Source organism: Ranitomeya imitator, chromosome 6, assembly GCF_032444005.1.
Source record: "Ranitomeya imitator isolate aRanImi1 chromosome 6, aRanImi1.pri, whole genome shotgun sequence".
Lineage (NCBI taxonomy): Eukaryota > Metazoa > Chordata > Amphibia > Anura > Dendrobatidae > Ranitomeya > Ranitomeya imitator.
Window position 1 is genome coordinate 451,903,538 of NC_091287.1, and position 24,285 is coordinate 451,927,822.

The 24,285-nt window shown below is 43.4% G+C and overlaps 1 protein-coding gene across 2 annotated transcripts in view; it reads right to left on the bottom strand.

Annotated features, from left to right (window-relative positions):
• The window catches only part of C6H8orf34 (chromosome 6 C8orf34 homolog), a 422,831-nt gene that overhangs the window by 92,319 nt on the left and 306,227 nt on the right, over positions 1 to 24,285 (bottom strand). The window lies entirely within an intron of this gene.

A 24,285-nucleotide genomic window follows, 5' to 3' on the forward strand; every position in this document is an offset into this window, starting at 1 on the left:
AGTCAGAGGTCATTGTGAAGACAGGAGGGGGAGGAGGTGAGCTGTGACCATTACTTATTGTGAATGTTGTGTCCTGTGTTATCTACTGCATATAGAGGCTTTATCTGTGTTTTAATTAAATCATGCCTGTAATTATAATGAGGCTGTTGAATTTATTTGTATAGAACAAAGAGGGATGAATTTAATAGTAGACTTAATCTCCATTGTGAAAACGGAAAGATATTAGAATTAATTAAAATAAATATTATATATATTACACATCATATAAGATTTATCCTCGTCTCTTGGCATTTTATTGTTTGCATTTATTTACCAATATGAGGTTGGGGTTGTTTTCGGAACAAGGTATACTTTTAAATGACCCCATTCATTTTACATTATAATGTCTGGGAAACAATGAAAAAAAATCCAAGTACTGTGAAACAATAATTTATAATAGTGATCTATAAGTCCTTCTTTCTTCCTCTGAACGCTAAGTAGCCAGTAGGCGAGAAGACAGAAGTGGTAATAAACCACTTCTCCCCATTGTCCTTGCCTGCGTCTTATAAAAGGGGACTGGCCTCGCTCCTGTTAGAATGCAGGTGCAGGAGCTTTAAGCCCGCACCATAGATTTACAATGGTGTGGGATTATGGTAAATATCTAGTACCAGCACCGTTAATGTATCAGGCATGATAAAAGATAACAGTAATTTCTCAAAAAAATAAAAATGACATCTTAGGCCTGAGGCACATGACTGAATTATGGCTCCATTTTGCATTTAGTAATTTTAAGCAACCATAGTTCATGTTGCTTTACTTTATGTCACTGTAACTTCAAAATGAAAAACTGAATACAGAAACAAAAATGGTTGGGGGTCCAACACTATATCGGATCAGTGGAGGTCCAACACAACATCATATCGGCTCTGATAGCTGTCAGATATAACTAGTAAGTGAAACGGAACATGACTGCTATACGCAATGTGTGGAAGCCTTTTTGTAAAACACTTTAAATAGGCTGTCTACCTTTGGGGTCATTTTTTTTTCTTTCAGCTTAAATGCATTCATTTTCAGCTAAAAATCATTTTTGCAATTAGCTTTCAATATAAATTTTGCACCGTTTTGCTTACAGGCTCTTTTTTTCCTGCAAATTCAATTTTAGTGTGTTTTCTGGTCATAAATCAGCTGATCGGAGCTCAGAAAAAGACAGATACAAGAGTTACACACTTTCCTGTTAGATGTCAGAATGATCCACTGTCGAGTTAGGCCTCATTCATGTCCAAATTTTTAGTTTGTGTTTTCACGGATAGTACTCATACCTGAGATAGTCTATGGGGCGATTCACATGTTTGTGATTTTTCGTCGAACGACACATCTGAATTTGATCTGAGGGTCGGATTAAAATCTGCAATGCAACTCAAAGGGTCCATAACAAAAATCAGTCAGCACTCAAATGCCAAACCAATACGGTCTCATTATCAAGGACTGTCACATAGGGGAAGATGGAGCAACTATTTTTTTCTCAATGTATGAGAAAAATGGATGATGCTCTGATCAAAACAATCAGTCCATTTTTCTCATAGTGAGAAATACGGACGTCTGAATCCTTAAGGACTTAATAGGTTGTCCACTTTCTCTTAGTGCAGTTGTCTCAGAGTCTGACCAGCACTACTGTCCATACAATGGCAGCTGGTGGAGCAACATGTGACCAGACCAGTCCTTCAGCCTCCTCCAATAGAAAAACAACCTTCCCATGTGAGGTGCACATATATCATATTAGATATATATATATATATATATATATATATATATATATATATATATACTGTCCAGTTAAAAATTTTTCCAAGTATTTCGTTTAAAAATGTCTGTGCCTTTAACTTGTTACCATTTTTTTGTCATACGTGGCACTTTGCTTTAGTTTTTTTTTCCGAAAAAGCACTAATTGACATTAATTATATTTGGCATTTCAACTAACGCAAACAACACAAAGGAACTGCAGATTAATTAAATAGCACGGCAATTTATATAGCATCAGAGCATGTAATAGTAACTTCCTGACATATTAAAGTAACACACGATATCTTGGTACGACATAAATGTCAACAGATGACCACCTGCTCTTGCAGCTGCTTTGCTGTGAGGTGCTGCCAGCTTCATCTGACTGTAACTTAGTTTTATTAAGCAAACAAAGACCATAGGAAGTGCATCATATTGCATTAGCCTTGAACTCAGGGTCGGACTATTAAAATCCCAAATAGAAAACACTCATGACCTGAAAATGAGCAAAGGCACTTCTATCATGAGGCAACATGAGCATCATGCTTCATCAAGCGGTCTCCCAGGGGTTGGCATTTTGCTGCCCTCAGAAGTGGAACTCAGCTGGTTCTCCTAGCCGGCTGTTACACTGACAGCAAACTCGGACAACAGGGATGCTCTCTGTATTCAATTGCATATGCATCATACGTAACTGAACACATCAGTGGCACTGCAGAAGAGGAGTAGTCAGCCCCTTGCCCTGATGTTCATCAGAGAGATAAGGTGCATCATGCTTCTGATGGAGCTTCAATTCTAATATACCTTCCCTGGGTGGGATATTGCCTGGGGCACTTTTTTGTCAGGTAAAGGTAAGAACAAAGTGATGGTAACTTGATGGACCGTTTGTCAACTTTCTTGTGAGTTATGAAACGATCCGGCACTGGCATTAAAGGGAATCTGTCACCTACTTTTTCATATTCAAGCTGCGGCCACCGTCATCAGGGGCTTATCTACAGCATTCTGTAATGCTGTAGATAAGCCCCCGATGTATCCTGAAAGATAAAAAAAACAAGTTATGTTATACTCACCTGGGGGGCGGTTCTGTGCGGTCTGGGTCCGATGGGTGTCACGGTCCGGATCCGGCCCCTCCCATCTTCATGTGATGACGTCCTCATCCTTGCTTCTGTCACGGCGCCGGTGCAGGCGTACTTTGTCTGCCCTGTTGAGGGCAGCGTAAAGTACTGCAGTGCGCAGGTGCAGGGCTTCTTGGAGCTTTCCTGGTGCCTGCGCACTGCAGTACTTTACGTTGCCCTCAACAGGGCAGATAAAGTACGCCTGCACAGGAGCCGCGACAGAAGCAAGGAAGAGGATAACATCATATGAAGATGGGAGGCGCCGGACCCAGACAGCTATGCCCATCGGACCGCACAGGGACCACCCCTGGGTGAGTATAATCTAACTTGTTTTTCTTATCTTTCAGGTTACATTGGGGCTTATCTACAGCATTACAGAATGCTGGAGATAAGCCCCAAAAGGTGGTGGCCAAATCTTATATATGAAAAAGTAGGTGACAGATTCCCTTTAATTTTGCTGTTCTGATCCTATAGTATAATGAAGTAGAACTATGGAAATGTGAACAGAGAATTAAATACTCATCATATACTGTATGTTAATATAAAATGCCTTCAGGAGAGTAGCGCTGCATTGCCTGCTGGCTTTCTGCTTACTAAGGAGCAAGGTGTCTTGATTATTGACAGGTGGGACCAGCAACAAGGTTGTATCACTGGCACGGGTATCAGATGCTCTTTTTTTAGAGCAGGTAGCTTTACTTTTGCAGCATTGTAAGCGTGCAAGGGGTTAGCTCCAGACTGCTTTAGAGCAGCGCTTTTAAGCCCTATCTCAATGAGCGTACAAGAGATGGCGTACTTGCCTAAGAGACTGGCCACCTCTGATAGTCTGCAGAGGATGTTTAATAAGAGGTATTTTACAAAGTTGCTTGTTTCAACCACCACTATGCAATTATACCCATTTAAGAAATTAAGGCAATCCCTTTAATTGTACGAGGTTGTAAACTATAATTCCTGTATTTCCTTGCTCGGCCAGTGACACTTAAGTGGGCTTGTATGTCACACCTCATGCATCTAAATTCCTGAGATTAAAATGTCACATTTCATTATGTCAACTGGCAGCATTATATCTTAACGCAAAGACTGCAAAAGCAACACAAGATGAAATGCCATCCTGGAGTCACTTCAAAGCCAGTATACAATGCAGAAATCATTACAGAGGTTGCTTGCAGTTCTATACTATGCAAATTGTGTGCCAGTATTTTCCATTACTAGAATAAATTCCAGAACGTCTTATTAATTATAATATCACAAGTGTAATATATAAGTGAAAGTCTAACATAAAAAGCGACAAGGTCAAATAAACAAATAATAAAACCTCTGTAAAATGCATGATCCGCAAGTTAATTTAACAATGAACACCTATGGTGCCTCGTTCTGATTCCCCTTACGCTTCCGTTGTACAGACTACTGCCAGGTCAAATGGAGCACAGTATGGCCTGGCCAGTCTGCAGGGTGGTGACATCACAGAGAAGCAAAAAGGAATAGCGCTGGACACCGGAGAAAGTGGTGGGGTGTATATTAAACACCCTCACAGACAATTTACCCCGAAGCTTGTTTTCACCTTGCTGACTAGGCCAATTTTTACAATTCTGACCACTGTCAATTTATGAGGTCATAACTCTGGAACACTTCGACGGATCCCAGTGATTCTGAGAATATTTTCTCATGACATATTGTACATTATGTTAGTGGTAAAATTTCTTTGATATGACTTGCGTTTATTTGTGAAAAAAAACGAAAATTTGGTGAAAATGTTGAAAATTTTGCAATTTTCAAACTTTTAATTTTTATGCCCTTAAATCAGAGAGTCATATCGCACAAAATAGTTAATAAATAACATTTCCAACATGTCTACTTTACATCAGCACAATTTTGTTATAGGAAGTTATAAGGGTTGAAAGTTGTCCAGCAATTTCTCTTTTTTACAACAAAATTTGCAGAACCATTTTTTAGGGACCACTTCACATTTGAATTTGACTTTGAGGGGCCTAAATGACAGAAAATACACAAAAATTACACCATTCTAAAAACTGCACCCCTCAAGGTACTCAAAACCACATACAATAAGTTTATTAACCCTTCAGGTGCGTCACAGGAATTTTTGGAATGTGTAAGGAAAAAATAAACATTTACATTTCTTTCACAAAAAAATTCCTTTAGACCTAATTTTTTTTAGTTTTGCAAGGGTAACAGGAGAAAGTGGACAATACACTTTGTTGTACAATTTCTCCTGAGCATGCTGATACCCAATATGTGGGGGAAATCTACTATTGGGCACACGGCATGGCTCGGAAGAAAAGGAGCACCATTTCACTTTTTGAATGTAAAATTTGCTATCATAATTAGCAGACGCCATGTCATGTTTGGAGAGCCCCAGATGTGCCTAAACAGTGGAAACCCCCTAACAATTGACACATTTTGGAAACTAGACACCTTAGGGAACTTATCTAGATGTGTATTAAGCACCTTGAACCCACAGGTGCTTCACAGAAGTTTATAACGTAGAGCTCTGGAAATAAAAAAAATAAAATTTTCCCAAATCTTTTTTAGCTCTATATTTTGCATTTTCATAAGGGTAACAGGAGAAATTGCTCCATACAATTTGTTGCAAAATTTCTCCTGAGTACACCGATACCCAATATGTGGGATAATACTACTGTTTGGGCGCACGGCAGAGCTCGGAAGGGAAGGAGCGAATTTGACTTTTTGAATGCAAAATTTAATGGAATTAGCGGTTACCATGTTGCGTTTGGAGAGCCCCTGATGTGCCTAAAAAGTGGAAACCCCCCACAAGTCACACCATTTTGGAAACTAGCCCACTTATCGAACTTATCTAGATGTGTATTGTGCACCTTGAACCCACAGGTGCTTCACAGAAGTTTATTATTAAATTATTTTAATTAAAATTTCCTAAATAACAAACAGACATTTTACAATAAACATGAGAATCCCGGCCACTCAGGGCCCTAACAAAGGCAATTAAGCCAAGATATTGCCAAGAAGATTTCAAAACAATATGTGTAACATATAACGTATGCAAATAGCTGTCTTTTTACTTCCTTTCCCTTTTTCTTTTCTCCTCTTTCCTAAGTCTGTTCCTTATCTAAATTTTGATGGATTTTGGGTTCTAAAGAGCCATGTGACTGATCTGTCTTAGAACTAAGACACTACATCCTATGTCCACAGAAGTTTATAATGTAGAACCGTGGAAACAAAAAAAAATTACATTTTTCCCAAATATTTTTAGCTCCATATTTTGCATTTCATAAGGGCAACAGGAAAAATTGCTCCAAACAATTTGTTGTGCAATTTCTCCTGAGTATGCTGATACTCCATATGTGGGGAATACTACTGTTTGGGTGCACGGCAGGGCTTGGAAGGGAATGAGTGCCATTTGACTTTTTGAATGCAAAAATGTAGGGAATAATTAGCAGACGCCAGGTCATATTTGGAGAGCCCCTGATGTGACTAAACAGTGGAAACCCCCACAAATGATGCCATTTTGGAAAATAAACCCCTTATGGAACTTATCTAGATGTGTATTGAGTACCTTGAACCCACAGGTGCTTCACAGAAGTTTATAACGTAGAGCCGTGGAAATAAAAATATCACATTTTTTCAAATCTATTTTAGTTACAAATTTTGTATTTTCACAACAGCATTGTATTTACACGGTGCTAGCATCAATCGTGGGCATTGCTGTTGGGTGTCAGCTGCCACATACAGCTGGCACCTGCACCTGATCGCCGCCGCGCTGAGCTTGAGGCTGTGCAATCAGTGCACAGAGGGTGGTTATAAATGGTATAGTCTCTAACTGGGTCGCTGTGACCAGTGGGGTACCGCAGGGGTCGGTATTGGGACCTGTTCTCTTCAACATATTCATTAATGATCTGGTAGAAGGTTTACACAGTAAAATATCGATATTTGCAGATGATACAAAACTATGTAAAGCAGTTAATACAAGAGAAGACAGTATTCTGCTACAGATGGATCTGGATAGGTTGGAAACTTGGGCTGAAAGGTGGCAGATGAGGTTTAACAATGATAAATGTAAGGTTATACACATGGGAAGAAGGAATCAATATCACCATTACACACTGAACGGGAAACCACTGGGTAAATCTGACAGGGAGAAGGACTTGGGGATCCTAGTTAATGATAAACTTACCTGGAGCAGCCAGTGCCAGGCAGCAGCTGCCAAGGCAAACAGGATCATGGGGTGCATTAAAAGAGGTCTGGATACACATGATAAGAGTATTATACTGCCTCTGTATAAATCCCTAGTTAGACCGCACATGGAGTACTGTGTCCAGTTTTGGGCACCGGTGCTCAGGAAGGATATAATGGAACTAGAGAGAGTACAAAGGAGGGCAACAAAATTAATAAAGGGGATGGGAGAAATATAATACCCAGATAGATTAGCGAAATTAGGATTATTTAGTCTAGAAAAAAGACGACTGAGGGGCGATCTAATAACCATGTATAAGTATATAAGGGGACAATACAAATATCTCGCTGAGGATCTGTTTATACCAAGGAAGGTGACGGGCACAAGGGGGCATTCTTTGCGTCTGGAGGAGAGAAGGTTTTTCCACCAACATAGAAGAGGATTCTTTACTGTTAGGGCAGTGAGAATCTGGAATTGCTTGCCTGAGGAGGTGGTGATGGCGAACTCAGTCGAGGGGTTCAAGAGAGGCCTGGATGTCTTCCTGGAGCAGAACAATATTGTATCATACAATTATTAGGTTCTGTAGAAGGACGTAAATCTGGGGATTTATTATGATGGAATATAGGCTGAACTGGATGGACAAATGTCTTTTTTCGGCCTTACTAATTATGTTACTATGTTACTAGTGCTGCTGTTTGCGGGAACGCAGTTCCTGCAGAGCAGTTCTAGTACGGCGCATATTGGGAAAGAGTTAATGGTCAATTATAATGTTGATGTTATATTGTGTATAGCTTTTAATTACTCCTTATTTATAGTATCTATCTCTTTATATATACTCATCACTTTTCGGGTAATAGTAAGTGGGTTTAAGAAATTGTTACTGCCAACACAGCTACTGTATATAATGGTGGTTTCTAGAACCCAAAACTGTGAATTGGTGAATTATTTGAGCTGGTTACAATACATGCAGTATAACAGATTTTTGAGGCATGACAGATGTCATTATACAGGTAGTCAGACTATGGCTACCCCCTTTATTATGGTGTACATTTCAAATTTCCCACTATGTGATCCTCATTGCAGGATGTTTAGCGACTGTTATTTTGATTTAGTTACTATATTATCAATCACAATTTGGTAAAGTTACATTGTTAAAATGAATCTGTTGTAGCCCTCAAATTTTGTTAATTATATGCACAGTCTTTCCACAGCATGTGGAACTGGTTGATGGCTTTATTAGGCATGGTTGATGGTGGTCGAGTCCATTTAAAGTGTCAAATGGTCTCTTGGTGGCGGTTTAGGAGTCAGGTGGAAGTTGCAGACAAGTTAAGGTGGACTCATTCTAACTAATACAGGATGTAAAACCTCATGGTGGTGAGCAGGCTCGGCTTTGGTGGCCAGCCTCAAGGACGTTGTAATGGTAACATCAATCAGGGGCGAGCACAATGGTTAAGCACAGGAGTGAGGATAATAGGGTCATTGGTTCCCTAAAAGTTTATTGGCTTTGACTGAATGGCAAGCCAGTGTGTGCTGCCCCTTTATGGCTGTCTGTCCTGGTGCTGTATGTCAGACAGCTGAGGATATCACAGTACTAGGACTTCACCTGAATCCTACTGTGATTGTTTTAATCCTGTGATTTAAATAAAGCTGTGGCCATTTTGACAACCAAAATAATGTGTTTTGTGTATTTATTCCAGTGTCTTGGTTTACTGTAGTTATGGTTGTTTTAAGATGGAGTGGGGGTCCATCCCATATCCAAAAGTCATGACTGTATATGCACGTTTTTCGGCACTGGAATTGGACCTTTAGTCAAGGTGGAAGGAATTATGGACAGTTCTAAATATCAGTAAATTTTTGCAAAATGACCTTCAGTCCTGTGCAAAAAGCTGAAGATAAAGAGTAATTTCACGTTAATGCAGGGCAACAACCCAAAGCATGCCTCCAAATCAACATAAGGCTTTGCCAACAGAAGTTTTGGATTGGCTAAGCCAAAGCCCAGACTGGAACCAAATTTAAAATCTGTTGCTTGACCTGAAGAGGGTGCGGTGGACAGGAGATGCTGTCGTAATCAGATTTCGAGGGCTATTGCAAAGAAAAGTGGGCACAGATTGCAAATTCTACATGTGCTATGCTTATTGACTCCCACTCTAAACGTCTGAATAAAAGGATCAATAAAATATTGTCATTTCCAAAGTTTTGACACTGAAGACGAGAGCAAATGAAAATTTAATTCAGAATGAAGATCACATGAATAAACTTGTATCTCATTATTTTGCTTTCTTAACCATTTTTGATACTGTACCAAGATTGGGGGGAAGAAAGTCAATAAAAAGTCTTGTAACATCGTAGTGCACATGTTTTAAAGTCCTTTACAATGTAGATCCTTCAAGACGACTATCAAAGAAAATGTTAAACATAATAGTCCATAAAAGAAAGAACACCCCCTAGCTGGATATTACTTAACATTTGGCTCTAATCTAAGTAGACTGATTCAAAAGGCAGTAATATATCAAGTAGTCAGATGCATTGTGCACGCTTCTAATTGGATAATTACAGAAATAAGCTATAATAATGTACAACAATAACATCAAGGCGATGGATGTTCTACTTGCTTATGTTGGTTCTACTACAATGTTTAATTGCAGGAGGCACAACGGAAGGAAAGTGAGTTGTTTAAGGTCACAAAGTGCCATGAGAAAATCCCCAGAGATCTAATCACCGATTCCTGCTCTGGCTTTAACCTGCTCACCCTGCTGAACTATTCAACTGAATACTTTCTTATAAGTGGCCGTTCCCACAATCAAGTGTCTTCTGTACATAAAATGCAAGTCCCAGACAAGACAAATGCGACCATCCAAAGTAAATGCCAATTACATCGTACAGGCCCCTATGTGGGATATGATTAGCACATTATACAAGGTCACTTGTCATCAAATGGTACATGAGCTCAGATTTCCCTTACAAACATCAAAAGATATTGGACCCTTAAAGAAGCTTGATGCCAATAATTACATGGAGATAATTGCATGTCAGTCGTCTGTCATTTTCTAGTCCGCTGATCACTGATCAATTTTAGAGTTTCCTTTACCTAAAATGATCTATGAGAAATATATTTGAGAGTATTTTACGTGAATAAACCTTGAGTTCTGATGGCTCAGCTAATATACTTAAGAAAGTGCTCAAAGGAAGCAGTGTTAATCACCGTACTACTCCAAAATCATGCAGAAATGGGAATTTTTTTAACTTTCAGAAGTCACATCAGCAGCCTCCAAGGCCTGTATGTTTTTTTAAGTAACAAAAGCAGCTTGGACATGAGGCCTCATATGGAATATGCAGTTCTGTTAACCAGTTAGAAAAGGTACAAAGAAGAGTCACAAAAGTGATTAATGATATGATGATATGAGGAAAGATTATGAGAATTTCAGTGTGTCTTAAAAACGGGCAACTAAGGGAGGACATGTACATAAAGGGCCAATATGAAAAACATGGTCAAAATATTTTTTTATGCAAAATCCTTTCAAAACACATAGGGGCCCTACCCCCTTCTTGTAGAAAGGAAGGATCAATCTTCATAGGGGGAAAGCTTCCTTTACCATGAGAACTAATACTCTGTAAAATAGCCAAACTCAGGAGATGGTCACAGTGGTAACTAGGGTTGAGCGAAACGGGTCGTTCATTTTCAAAAGTCGCCGACTTTTGGCAAAGTCGGGTTTCATGAAACCCGATCCGACCACTGTGCGGGGTCGGCCATGCGGTACGCGACTTTCGTGCCAAAGTCGCGTTTCAATGACGCGAAAAGCGCCATTTCTCAGCCAATGAAGGTAAACGCAGAGTGTGGGCAGCGTGATGACATAGGTCCTGGTCCCCACCATCTTAGAGAAGGGCATTGCAGTGATTGGCTTGCTGTCTGCGGCGTCACAGGGGCTATAAAGGGGCGTTCCCGCCGACCGCCATGTTACTGCTGCTGATCTGAGCTTAGGGAGAGATTGCTGCCGCTTCGTCAGAAGCAGGGATAGCGTTAGGCAGGGTCCATTAACCACCAAACCGCTTGTGCTGTAGCGATTTCCACTGCCCAACACCACCTTCGGTGTGCAGGGACAGTGGAAGCTACATTTTTTTTTTTCCCCTCAGCACTGTAGCTCATTGGGCTGCCCTAGAAGGCTCCCTGATAGCTGCATTGCTGTGTGTACGCCGCTGTGCAAACCAACTGCTTTTTTCAAAGCACAAATCCTCTTGTTCCTTCCTTTCTGCACAGCTATCTTTTTTGTTTGTACACACTTTTTATTTAATTTGTGCATCAGTCCACTCCTTATTGCTGCCTGCCATACCTGGCTGAGATTACTGCAGGGAGATAGTAATTGAAGGACACTCCCTGTTTTTTTTTTTTTTGTGGGAGATTAAGATTGACATTTCTGCTAGAGTGCCATCCCTGTGTGTGCCATCTCTCACTCAGTGGGCCATAGAAAGCCTACTTATTTTTTTGCTTGATTTGGGTTATAAAATCTACCTGAAAAAATCACTACATCAATCAGTGGGAGAAAAATATTGGCCTCAGGGCTTGTGTGCCACTCTTGACTCCTGTGTGTGCCATCTCTCAGTCAGTGGGCCATAGAAAGCCTGTTTATTCTTTTGCTTGATTTTGGTTCTAAAATCTACCTGAAAAAATCACTACATCAATCAGTGGGAGAAAAATATTGGCCTCAGGGCTTGTGTACCACTCCTGACTCCTGTGTGCATCATCACTCACTCAGTGGGCCATAGAAAGCCCTTTTTTTTTTTTTTTTTTGCTTTATTTGGGTTCTAAATTCTACCTGAAAAAAATCAATAAATCAATCAGTGGGAGATTAATATTGGCCTTTCGGCTTGTGTGCCAGTCCTAAGCGTGCCATCTCTCTCTCTCAGATAGTGGGCCATAGAAAACCTATTTATTATTTTTTTTATTGGGTTTATAAATTTTCCCTGGAACCAAAAAAAAAAAAGTGGGAGATTAATATTGGCCTCTGGGCTTGTGTGCCACTCCTGACTCCTGTGTGCGTCATCTCTCACTCAGTGGGCCATAGAAAGCCTTTTTTTGTTTTATTTGTTTTCTAAATTCTCCCTGAAAAAATCATTTTATTTTATTTGGTTTCTAAATTCTTCCTGAAAAAATCATTTTATTCTATTATTTTTTTATCCTAAAGTCTCCCTGAAAAAAAAAAAAAAAAAAAATCAGTGGGAGATTAATATTGCCCTTTCTGCTTGTGTGCCAGTCTTGACTCCTGGGTGTGCCATCTCTCTCTCTCTCTCCAATTGTGGGCCATAGAAAGCCTATTATTTTTTTAGCTTGATTTGGGTTCCAAAATCTACCTGAAAAAATCACTACATCAATCAGTGGGAGATAAATATTGGCCTCTGGGCTTGTGTGCCACTCCTGACTCCTGTGTGCGTCATCTCTCACTCAGTGGGCCATAGAAAGCCTTTTTTTGTTTTATTTGTTTTATAAATTCTCCCTGAAAAAATCATTTTATTTTATTTGGTTTCTAAATTCTTCCTGAAAAAATCATTTTATTCTATTATTTTTTTTTCCTAAAGTCTCCCTGAAAAAAAAAAAAAAAACAAATCAGTGGGAGATTAATATTGCCTTTCTGCTTGTGTGCCAGTCTTGACTCCTGGGTGTGCCATCTCTCTCTCTCTCTCCAATTGTGGGCCATAGAAAGCCTATTATTTTTTTAGCTTGATTTGGGTTCCAAAATCTACCTGAAAAAATCACTACATCAATCAGTGGGAGATAAATATTGGCCTCTGGGCTTGTGTGCCACTCCTGACTCCTGTGTGCGTCATCTCTCACTCAGTGGGCCATAGAAAGCCTTTTTTTGTTTTATTTGTTTTCTAAATTCTCCCTGAAAAAATCATTTTATTTTATTTGGTTTCTAAATTCTTCCTGAAAAAAATCATTTTATTCTATTATTTTTTTTTCCTAAAGTCTCCCTGAAAAAAAAAAAAAAAACAAATCAGTGGGAGATTAGTATTGCCCTTTCTGCTTGTGTGCCAGTCTTGACTCCTGGGTGTGCCATCTCTCTCTCTCTCTCCAATTGTGGGCCATAGAAAGCCTATTATTTTTTTAGCTTGATTTGGGTTCCAAAATCTACCTGAAAAAATCACTACATCAATCAGTGGGAGATAAATATTGGCCTCTGGGCTTGTGTGCCACTCCTGACTCCTGTGTGCGTCATCTCTCACTCAGTGGGCCATAGAAAGCCTTTTTTTGTTTTATTTGTTTTCTAAATTCTCCCTGAAAAAATCATTTTATTTTATTTGGTTTCTAAATTCTTCCTGAAAAAAATCATTTTATTCTATTATTTTTTTTTCCTAAAGTCTCCCTGAAAAAAAAAAAAAAATCAAATCAGTGGGAGATTAATATTTACATTTGTGCTTCAGTGACAGTCCTGCGTGTGTGGCATCTCTCTCATTTGTTGCCACCAACAAGAGAGTGTGTAACATTGTGCCTGATTTTCGTTGTGGTCTCACTCACCTGTAAAGGGGTAGCTAAATCATACTGAAGTTATAGCTCACCGTGTAATTTGTGTGACAGCAACAAATACCGTTAGTTTGTTTACGTTTTTAAAACAATGAGGAAGTATGGTGGAAGAGGTCGTGGCCGGGGGCGTTCATTGTCAGCTGGTAATGAGGGTAGTGGTAGTGGTGGAGCATCAGCTGGTCGTGGGAAAAAAAATATTGCACCTAAGTCTGGAGCTGTGGAGCCAGGTTCGTCGTCTGGCTACACAAGGCCTCGAACGCTCCCTTTTCTGGGAGTAGGAAAACCGCTTTTAAAGCCGGAGCAGCAAGAGCAAGTTTTGGCTTATCTTGCTGACTCAGCCTCTAGCTCTTTTGCCTCCTCTCGTGAAACTGGTAAATGTCAAAGCAGCGCGTCGTTAGTGGATGTTCACGGTCAGGGACAAGTCGCTTCCTTGTCCTCTTCAGCAAAAACAACAACAGAGAAGAATGCAGCAGGCGACACAACGGGTTACTCCATGGAGCTCTTTACACATACCGTCCCTGGCTTAGAAAGTGAAGCAGTTAACAGTCCATGCCCATTACAAGTTGAATCTGACATGGAGTGCACTGATGCACAGCCACAGCCAGACTACTATGCTGGTCCTTTGACTCAGACCACAACATTGCCCTCGCAGGGTAATGATCAAGAATCAGACCCTGATGAGACTATGTTGCCCCATCACGAACGCTATACCACCGACCGACACGGTGACACAGACGAAGTTGCACACGAGCTACAAGAAGAGGTAATAGATGACCCAGTTCTTGACCCCGATTGGCAGCCATTGGGGGAACAGGGTGCAGGCGGCAGCAGTTCTGAAGCGGAGGAGGAGGGGCCGCAACAGGCATCAACATCGCAACAGGTTCCATCTGCCGGGCCCGTATCTTGCCCAAAACGCGTGGCAAAGCCAAAACCTGTTGGAGGACAGCGTGGCCATCCGGTTAAAGCTCAGTCTGCAATGCCTGAAAAGGTATCCGATGCTAGAAAGAGTGCAGTCTGGCATTTTTTTAAACAACATCCAATTGATCAGCGCAAAGTCATCTGTCAAAAATGTTCAACTACTTTAAGCAGAGGACAGAATCTGAAAAGTCTCAATACAAGTTGCATGCATAGACATTTAACCACCATGCATTTGCAAGCCTGGACTAACTACCAAACGTCCCTTAAGGTTGTAGCACCCTCGGCCAATGAAGCTAGTCAGCAACGCAACATCCCTTCCGGCAGTGTAGGGCCACCATTTTCCGCAGCACCTGCAGTATCTGTGCAGGTTTCTTTGCCAGGCCAAAGCAGTCAGGGTCAGGGAATCACCAGTTTCGTAGTAGGAAACACTGCATCTAGGGCACCGGCGGCAACAATACCATCTCCCACCGTCTCTCAGTCTGCCATGTCCACCGGCACCCCCGCTAGTTCCACGATCTCCAGCTCTCCAGTCCAGCTCACCCTACATGAGACTATGGTTAGAAAAAGGATGTACTTAGCCTCGCATCCGCGTACACAGGGTTTGAACGCACACATAGCTAGACTAATCTCGTTAGAGATGATGCCCTACCGGTTAGTTGAAAGCGAAGCTTTCAAAGCCCTGATGGACTACGCTGTACCACGCTACGAGCTACCCAGTCGACACTTTTTTTCAAGAAAAGCCATCCCAGCCCTCCACCAGCATGTTAAAGAGCGCATCGTCCATGCACTCAGGCAATCTGTGAGCACAAAGGTGCACCTGACAACAGATGCATGGACCAGTAGGCATGGCCAGGGACGTTACGTGTCCATCACGGCACACTGGGTAAATGTGGTGATGCAGGGTCCACAGGGGACAGCAAGTTTGGGACAGTTCTGCCTAGCCCACGGTCTAGGAAACAGTTGGCTGTAGCCGTTCGCACCCCCTCCTCCTCCTCTTCGTCCTCCTGCAGAAGTGAGAGCTCGTCCACAGACCGCAGTCGCACAACCACTCCATCCGCAGCTGCCACTGTTGCACACCAGGTCTCCCATTATGGGGCAGCTACTGGCAAACGTCAGCAGGCTGTATTGGCTATGAAGTGTTTGGGCGACAACAGACACACCGTGGAAGTTCTGTCCGAGTTCTTGCAGAAAGAAACGCAGTCGTGGCTGGGCACTGTAGATCTTGAGGCAGGCAAGGTAGTGAGTGATAACGGAAGGAATTTCATGGCTGCCATCTCCCTTTCCCAACTGAAACACATTCCTTGCCTGGCTCACACCTTAAACCTGGTGGTGCAGTGCTTCCTGAAAAGTTATCCGGGGTTATCCGACCTGCTCCTCAAAGTGCGTGGACTTTGCTCACATATCCGCCGTTCGCCCGTACACTCCAGCCGTATGCAGACCTATCAGCGTTCTTTGAACCTTCCCCAGCATCGCCTAATCATAGACGTTGCAACAAGGTGGAACTCAACACTGCACATGCTTCAGAGACTGTGCGAACAGAGGCGGGCTGTTATGTTTTTGTGGGAAGATACACATACACGGGCAGGCAGTAGGATGGCAGACATGGAGTTGTCAGGTGTGCAGTGGTCGAAGATTCAAGACATGTGTCAAGTCCTTCAGTGTTTTGAGGAATGCACACGGCTGGTTAGTGCAGACAACGCCATAATAAGCATGAGCATCCCCCCAAAATGCGTCTGCTGATGCAAAGTTTGACGCACATAAAGGATCAGGCGTCTGCAGCTGAGGAAGAGGAAAGCCTTGATGACAGTCAGCCATTTTCTGGCCAGGGCAGTGTACAGGACGAGTTAGCGGGCGAAGAGGAGGAGGAGGACGAGGAGGATGATGGAGATGATTATATTTTTAATGAGGAAGCTTTTCCGGGGCCACTGGAAATTGGTGGCGCGGCAAGGCCGGGTTCTGGTTTTTGGAGGGACACAAGTGACGTGGATTTGCCTGAAACTGCCCCTCAACCAAGCACAACCGCAGATTTGAGAACTGGAACTTTGGCCCACATGGCGGATTATGCCTTACGTATCCTCAAAAGGGACACACGCATAACTAAAATGATGAACGATGACGATTACTGGTTGGCCTGCCTCCGTGATCCTCGCTATAAAGGCAAATTGCAAAATATAATGCCACATGAGAACTTGGAACTAATATTAGCAACCAAACAATCAACTCTTGTTGACCGTTTGCTTCTGGCATTCCCTGCACACAGCGCCCGTGATCGTTCTCACACGAGCTGCAGGGGCCAGCAGACCAGAGGAGTTAGAGGGGCAGAAATCAGAAGTGGCGTTGGCCAGAGGGGTTTTCTGACCAGGTTGTGGAGTGATTTTGCTATGACCGCAGACAGGACAGGTACTGCAGCATCAATTCAAAGTGACAGGAGACAACATTTGTCCAGTATGGTTACAAACTATTTTTCATCCCTTATCGATGTTCTCCCTCAACCGTCATTCCCATTTGATTACTGTGCATCAAAATTAGACACCTGGCCAGAATTGGCAGAATATGCATTGCAGGAGCTTGCTTGCCCGGCAGCTAGTGTCCTATCAGAAAGAGTATTCAGTGCTGCAGGTTCAATACTAACAGAAAAAAGGACTCGTCTGGCTACCCAAAATGTAGATGATCTAACCTTCATTAAAATGAACCACAACTGGATTTCGAAATCTTTTGCCCCACCTTGCCCGGCTGACACCTAGCTTTCCTATGAAAAGGTCTTGCCTGTGGACTATTCTGAATGCCTTTTCCAATCTCGTAATTTTCTGCACCTGATTGTCCAGCATACGACATGTTTACACCTCACTAAATGGCCAAACTCCCCACACGGGGCCGTGGTATCGACACTTGGCGACAGCACCCGTGAGAGTGCTGTTTGTCTGAAGAGGTGGGTGTGCCCGCTTTTGGTCGACGGCACTGCCACTGGGTCCCTCCTAGTACAATAACGTGTCTCTGGCGGTGGTGGTACGCACCCAACGTCAGACACACCGTTGTAATATGAGGGGCCCTGGGCCTGTACCGCCGGCCACAAGACAGTTCCCCCCCCCAGCTCAAACAGTGCTCTACCACTTGCAAAATTATCTCACAGCTCCACCAATGTTTAGTCTATGCGCTGACATCCTTCAATGCCTGCCACTGACAATACCATTGTATTGACATTTTTGTTATGTTAGGCCTTCGATGCCTGTCTGTGGTCACTCCTTCCACTAGGCCTCCACTGACCACACCACTGCTGCCCGTGTACCCCTGGAACCAATTTAAAATTGCCTACAGCCATGTGTTATTATTTTAGGCCTTCGATGCCTGTCTGCGGTCCATTCTTTCTACTACTACTACACTGACCAGGCCACTGCTGCCCGTGTACCCCTGGAACCAATTTAAAATTGCATACAGCCATGTGTTATTATTTTAGGCCTTCGATGCCTGTCTGCGGTCACTCCTTACAATATGCCTCCACTGACCACACCACTGCTGCCCGTGTACCCCTGGAACCAATTTAAAATTGCCTACAGCCATGTGTTATTATTTTAGGCCTTCGATGCCTGTCTGTGGTCACTCCTTCCACTAGGCCTCCACTGACCACACCACTGCTGCCCGTGTACCCCTGTAACCAATTTAAAATTGCCTACAGCCATGTGTTATTATTTTAGGCCTTCGATGCCTGTCTGCGGTCACTCCTTACAATATGCCTCCACTGACCACACCACTGCTGCCCGTGTACCCCTGGAACCAATTTAAAATTGCCTACAGCCAGCCCAATTTTTTTATTTTAGGCCTTCGATGCCTGTCTGCGGTCCATTCTTTCTACTACTACTACACTGACCAGGCCACTGCTGCCCGTGTACCCCTGGAACCAATTTAAAATTGCCTACAGCCATGTGTTATTATTTTAGGCCTTCGATGCCTGTCTGCGGTCATTCCTTACAATATGCCTCCACTGACCACACCACTGCTGCCCGTGTACCCCTGGAACCAATTTAAAATTGCCTACAGCCATGTGTTATTATTTTAGGCCTTCGATGCCTGTCTGTGGTCACTCCTTCCACTAGGCCTCCACTGACCACACCACTGCTGCCCGTGTACCCCTGGAACCAATTTAAAATTGCCTACAGCCGTGTGTTATTATTTTAGGCCTTCGATGCCTGTCTGCGGTCACTCCTTACAATATGCCTCCACTGACCACACCACTGCTGCCCGTGTACCCCTGGAACCAATTTAAAATTGCCTACAGCCATGTGTTATTATTTTAGGCCTTCGATGCCTGTCTGTGGTCACTCCTTCCACTAGGCCTCCACTGACCACACCACTGCTGCCCGTGTACCCCTGGAACCAATTTAAAATTGCCTACAGCCAGCCCAATTTTTTTACTTTAGGCCTTCGATGCCTGTCTGCGGTCACTCCTTCCACTAGGCCTCCACTGACCACACCACTGCTGCCCGTGTACCCCTGGAACCAATTTAAAATTGCCTACAGCCATGTGTTATTATTTTAGGCCTTCGATGCCTGTCTGCGGTCACTACTTACAATATGCCTCCACTGACCACACCACTGCTGCCCGTGTACCCCTGGAACCAATTTAAAATTGCCTACAGCCAGCCCAATTTTTTTATTTTAGGCCTTCGATGCCTGTCTGCGGTCCGTTCTTTCTACTACTACTACACTGACCAGGCCACTGCTGCCCGTGTACCCCTGGAACCAATTTAAAATTGCCTACAGCCATGTGTTATTATTTTAGGCCTTCGATGCCTGTCTGCGGTCACTCCTTACAATATGCCTCCACTGACTACACCACTGCTGCCCGTGTACCCCTGGAACCAATTTAAAATTGCCTACAGCCATGTGTTATTATTTTAGGCCTTCGATGCCTGTCTGCGGTCACTCCTTACAATATGCCTCCACTGACCACACCACTGCTGCCCGTGTACCCCTGGAACCAATTTAAAATTGCCTACAGCCATGTGTTATTATTTTAGGCCTTTGATGCCTGTCTGCGGTCACTCCTTCCACTAGGCCTCCACTGACCACACCACTGCTGCCCGTGTACCCCTGGAACCAATTTAAAATTGCCTACAGCCAGCCCAATTTTTTTACTTTATGCCTTCGATGCCTGTCTGCGGTCACTCCTTCCACTAGGCCTCCACTGACCACACCACTGCTGCCCGTGTACCCCTGGAACCAATTTAAAATTGCCTACAGCCATGTGTTATTATTTTAGGCCTTCGATGCCTGTCTGCGGTCACTCCTTACAATATGCCTCCACTGACCACACCACTGCTGCCCGTGTACCCCTGGAACCAACATCAGAAAATATAAAAATAAGTATTTTGCTTATAAAAAAGAAAATACTGGAGAGATATCAAATGCAGACATTTTAACATTAAAAACAAACACATACAACAAAAATCTGGTACAGTACTAAAAATGGCCACCAGCTACAATAACTTTCTCCTGCAAGTAGTTAACTGAAAGTTTTTTTCAATTTAAAACACAGATATGGCATCCACCGAGTGTTGTCCTGTCGCGTCTTCTTTATATTATTGCCAAGAAGATGCAAAACAATGAAAATAATAAAATCACTATTTACCAAAAAAATAGAGTAAGTCAAAACCACATTGCAAATAAACATTCATTACAAATAAAGAAGCAGGGCACGTCCGAGGGTGAGTATATACCTAATAAGAATATAATCACCCTCGGACGCGCCCTGCTTCTTTCAGACAGCCTTCCTTCCTAAGAATCAGCCCTTCCGTGGTGTAGCGAGAGGGTTTGTTACACTCCAAGGTGTTCCCCAGGTTGCCTTTCCTGAGCTTCGATCTTCATGCTCTCGTTTAGTAGTTGTCGGAAAGTAGGCTGCATTAGGCCTACAAATTGGGTATGGGGTGGAGAGAGATGGTGTGTTACACTCCAAGGTGTTCCCCAGGTTTCCTTGCCATTGCTTCGGTCTTCCGACTCTCGTTTAGTAGTTGTAGAAAACTACACTGCATTAGGCCTACAAAATGGGTATCGGGTGGAGAGAGATGGTGTGTTACACTCCAAGGTGTTCCCCAGGTTGCCTTTCCTGAGCTTCGATCTTCCGGCTGTCGTTTAGTAGTTGTTGGAAACTACACTGCATTAGGCCTACAAATTGGGTATGGGGTGTAGAGAGATGGTGTGTTCCACTCCAAGGTGTTCTCCAGGTTGCCTTTCCTGAGCTTCGATCTTCCGGCTCTCGTTTAGTAGTTGATGGAAACTACGCTGCATTAGGCCTACAAATTGGGTATGGGGTGTAGAGAGATGTTGTGTTCCACTCCAAGGTGTTCCCCAGGTTTCCTCGCCAATGCTTCGATCTTCATGCTCTCGTTTAGTAGTTGTTGGAAACTACGCTGCATTAGGCCTACAAATTGGGTATGGGGTGTAGAGAGATGGTGTGTTCCACTCCAAGGTGTTCCCCAGGTTTCCTCGCCAATGCTTCGATCTTCATGCTCTCGTTTAGTAGTTGTTGGAAACTACGCTGCATTAGGCCTACAAATTGGGTATGGGGTGTAGAGAGATGGTGTGTTCCACTCCAAGGTGTTCTCCAGGTTGCCTTTCCTGAGCTTCTATCTTCCAGCTCTCGTTTAGTAGTTGTTGGAAACTACGCTGCATTAGGCCTACAAATTGGGTATGGGGTGTAGAGAGATGGTGTGTTCCACTCCAAGGTGTTCCCCAGGTTTCCTCGCCAATGCTTCGATCATCATGCTCTCGTTTAGTAGTTGTTGGAAACTACGCTGCATTAGGCCTACAAATTGGGTATGGGGTGTAGAGAGATGGTGTGTTCCACTCCAAGGTGTTCCCCAGGTTTCCTCGCCAATGCTTCGATCTTCATGCTCTCGTTTAGTAGTTGTTGGAAACTACGCTGCATTAGGCCTACAAATTGGGTATGGGGTGTAGAGAGATGGTGTGTTCCACTCCAAGGTGTTCTCCAGGTTGCCTTTCCTGAGCTTCGATCTTCCGGCTCTCGTTTAGTATTTCTTGGAAACTACACTGCATTAGGCCTACAAATTGGGTATGGGGTGTAGAGAGATGGTGTGTTCCACTCCAAGGTGTTCTCCAGGTTGCCTTTCCTGAGCTTCGATCTTCCGGCTCTCGTTTAGTAGTTGTTGGAAACTACGCTGCATTAGGCCTACAAATTGGGTATGGGGTGTAGAGAGATGGTGTGTTCCACTCCAAGGTGTTCCCCAGGTTTCCTCGCCAATGCTTCGATCATCATGCTCTCGTTTAGTAGTTGTTGGAAACTACGCTGCATTAGGCCTACAAATTGGGTATGGGGTGTAGAGAGATGGTGTGTTCCACTCCAAGGTGTTCCCCAGGTTTCCTCGCCAATGCTTCGATCTTCATGCTCTCGTTTAGTAGTTGTTGGAAACTACGCTGCATTAGGCCTACAAATTGGGTATGGGGTGTAGAGAGATGGTCTGTTCCACTCCAAGGTGTTCTCCAGGTTGCCTTTCCTGAGCTTCGATCTTCCGGCTCTCGTTTAGTATTTCTTGGAAACTACACTGCATTAGGCCTACAAATTGGGTATGGGGTGTAGAGAGATGGTGTGTTCCACTCCAAGGTGTTCTCCAGGTTGCCTTTCCTGAGCTTCGATCTTCCGGCTCTCGTTTAGTAGTTGTTGGAAACTACGCTGCATTAGGCCTACAAATTGGGTATGGGGTGTAGAGAGATGGTGTGTTCCACTCCAAGGTGTTCCCCAGGTTTCCTCGCCAATGCTTCGATCATCATGCTCTCGTTTAGTAGTTGTTGGAAACTACGCTGCATTAGGCCTACAAATTGGGTATGGGGTGTAGAGAGATGGTGTGTTCCACTCCAAGGTGTTCTCCAGGTTGCCTTTCCTGAGCTTCGATCTTCCGGCTCTCGTTTAGTAGTTGTTGGAAACTACGCTGCATTAGGCCTACAAATTGGGTATGGGGTGTAGAGAGATGGTGTGTTCCACTCCAAGGTGTTCCCCAGGTTTCCTCGCCAATGCTTCAATCATCATGCTCTCGTTTAGTAGTTGTTGGAAACTACGCTGCATTAGGCCTACAAATTGGGTATGGGGTGTAGAGAGATGGTGTGTTCCACTCCAAGGTGTTCTCCAGGTTGCCTTTCCTGAACTTCTATCTTCAGGCTCTCATTAAATTGTGGTTAAACGGAACAACTGCATTTGGCGTACTAGTTGGTTTAGGGCCTACTATCGGTGTCTGCCACTCCTTGCTGTTCTCCTGGTTTCCTGTCCTGAAATTCCGTTTTCAGGCGCTCGTTAAGTAGTTGTTAATGTTAGACTGCATTTGGCCTACTAGTTGGGTTGGGGCCTACTATCGGTGTCTGCCACTCCTTGCTGTTCTCCTCCACTGAACAAAGCTGTGCCGCCTGTTTACTACTGTTGCCAATTTTGAACTGCATTTCGACTACTTACTGATTTGGGCCTACTCTCTGTGTCAGCCTCTCATTCCAGTTGTCCTCCACTGCAATGCCCCCTGGTTATTCCTGTGTTTCCAATTTTGAACTGCATTTAGCCAACTTTATTCTTTGGGCCTATATCTGTGTTTCCTCCTCATCCTGCCCATTGCCCAGCCAGTGATAGATGAGTCTGCTGGTACATTGACCCATAACGCAACATTCCCCGTGCACGCTACACAACAACATTGTGACCCTGCTGAAAGTCAGGTTGCTCTTCCCGCATACCATACCACCTTACACGGGGACAAAGAGGAAGGTGCAGATGAAAGTGCAGGTTCCTTCATCAGGTGGGGGGAGGAATACTAGTTGGCGACGTCACTGGCACAGGGCCTCTCATAGTACGCAACAGTGTTGCTGCCGGTGGGAGGCGCCCCCGCCTTGCAAACACACCGCTGTACTTTGAGGGGCCCTGTGCCAGTGCCAATGCCAACGAGTGGGCCCCCCTGCTTGCTCAGGTTCACAGCACTTGCAAAGTTGAAATACTTACCTCTCCCTGCTCCACTGCCGTGACGTGGTCCAGATTTCCTGGGCCCACTAATTACTTGAACCAGCCCTACCCACCACAACTTTAGCCAAATGAACCCCAATTTCAAATGCCTTCCAATTATTATGAGGTAAATTACGCTTGACAAGCTTCATTAAGAAGAATGGATGGTTTTGACATTAAAATGGGCACTCTAGGTGTTTTCCTGGCCCCCACTCACTGCCGACTATGCTGCCCCATTGACTTGCATTGGGTTTCGTGTTTCGGTCGATCCCGACTTTACGTCATAATCGGCCGATTTCACTCGACCCGACTTTTGAGATAGTCGGGTTTCGCGAAACCCGGCTCGACTCTAAAAAGGTCAAGGTCGCTCAACTCTAGTGGTAACCATTGATGTTATCAAAAAAGGCCTTGATGATTTCTTTAAAAAAGTCAATACATACTCTTATGTACTGCAAATGGATAAAGAATGGATAAAAGTGTTATTCTGAATGTTGATCCAGTTATCAATACTTGGGAACTGTAGGGAAAATTTGCTCCTTTCAAGCAGATTCATTCATTCCTTATGATTGTTCATGTATTTTTTCTTTCTCATTCAATATTCTTTCCCACCCTTAGGTTGAAGTTTAGGCCTTTTTCCATCCATACTAATTATGGATCTATCCCTTATCCATTTTCATCCTTACTAATTTATGTAACATCACACAATTAAATGGTCATAAAAAGACGAGGTAACTTGTAACACAATTACGGAATCAATCACATGATAACCACAAATGTATTGATAATCCTAGGATAGAAAAATAGCTGTCTAATGGCAGGTTTGCTAATA